This window comes from Triticum dicoccoides, chromosome 6B, assembly GCF_002162155.2.
Source record: "Triticum dicoccoides isolate Atlit2015 ecotype Zavitan chromosome 6B, WEW_v2.0, whole genome shotgun sequence".
NCBI classification, from domain to species: Eukaryota; Viridiplantae; Streptophyta; class Magnoliopsida; order Poales; family Poaceae; genus Triticum; species Triticum dicoccoides.
In genome coordinates this window covers 619,506,452-619,507,735 of record NC_041391.1, presented here as the reverse complement: position 1 = coordinate 619,507,735, position 1,284 = coordinate 619,506,452, and positions in this window count along the sequence as shown.

Below are 1,284 nucleotides of genomic sequence, written 5' to 3'. Positions count from 1 at the left end.
TTCGTATAGTAGAACAGTTATTTGGAATAGCTCCAAATAGAGCGTGGTAGCTGCATCTAGGAGATGACATAGAGATTTGCAAAGCACACACGGATCTGAAAGGTTCAGATCCGTTGACTAATAACCTCTCTCACAAGTGAGATATGATCAAACCCCATGGGTGTCAATTCATTACAATCACATATTGATGTGAACTAGATTATTAACTCTAGTGCAAGTGGGAGACTGTTGGAAATATGCCCTAGAGGCAATAATAAAATGGTTATTATTGTATTTCCTTGTTCATGATAATTGTCTATTATTCATGCTATAATTGTATTGACCGGAAACTGCAATACATGTGTGAATACATAGACCACAACATGTCCCTAGTGAGCCTCTAGTTGACTAGTTCGTTGATCAACAGATGGTCATGGTTTCCTGACCATGGACATTGGATGTCATTGATAACGAGATCACATCATTAGGAGAATGATGTGATGGACAAGACCCAATCCTAAGCCTAGCACAAGATCGTGTAGTGCGTATGCTAAAGCTTTTCTAAATGTCAAGTATCTTTTCCTTAGACCATGAGATTGTGCAACTCCCGGACACCGTAGGAATGCTTTGGGTGCACCAAACGTCACAACGTAATTGGGTGGCTATAAAGGTACACTAGGGGTATCTTCGAAAGTGTCTATTGGGTTGGCACAAATCGAGACTGGGATTTGTCACTCCGTGTGACGGAGAGGTATCTCTGGGCCCACTCGGTAGGACATCATCATAATGTGCACAATGTGATCAAGGAGTTGATCGCGGGATGATGTGTTACGGAACGAGTAAAGATACTTGCCGGTAACGAGATTGAACAAGGTATCGGGATACCGACGATCGAATCTTGGGCAAGTACTATACCGGTAGACAAAGGGAATTGTATACGGGATTGATTGAATCCTTGACATCGTGGTTCATCTGATGAGATCATCGTGGAACATGTGGGAGCCAACATGGGTATCCAGATCCCGCTGTTGGTTATTGGCCGAAGAGTTGTCTCGGTCATGTCTGCATGGTTCCCGAACCCGTAGGGTCTACACACTTAAGGTTCGATGACGCTAGGGTTATAGGGAAGGTATGTACGCGGTTACCAAATGTTGTTCAGAGTCCCGGATGAGATCTCGGACGTCACGAGGAGTCCTGGAATGGTCCGGAGGTGATGATTGATATATTGGACGAAGGGTTTTGGAGTCCGGAAGTGTTCCGGAGGTACCGGGTAATGACCAGCATGACCGAAAGGTGTTTCGGGAG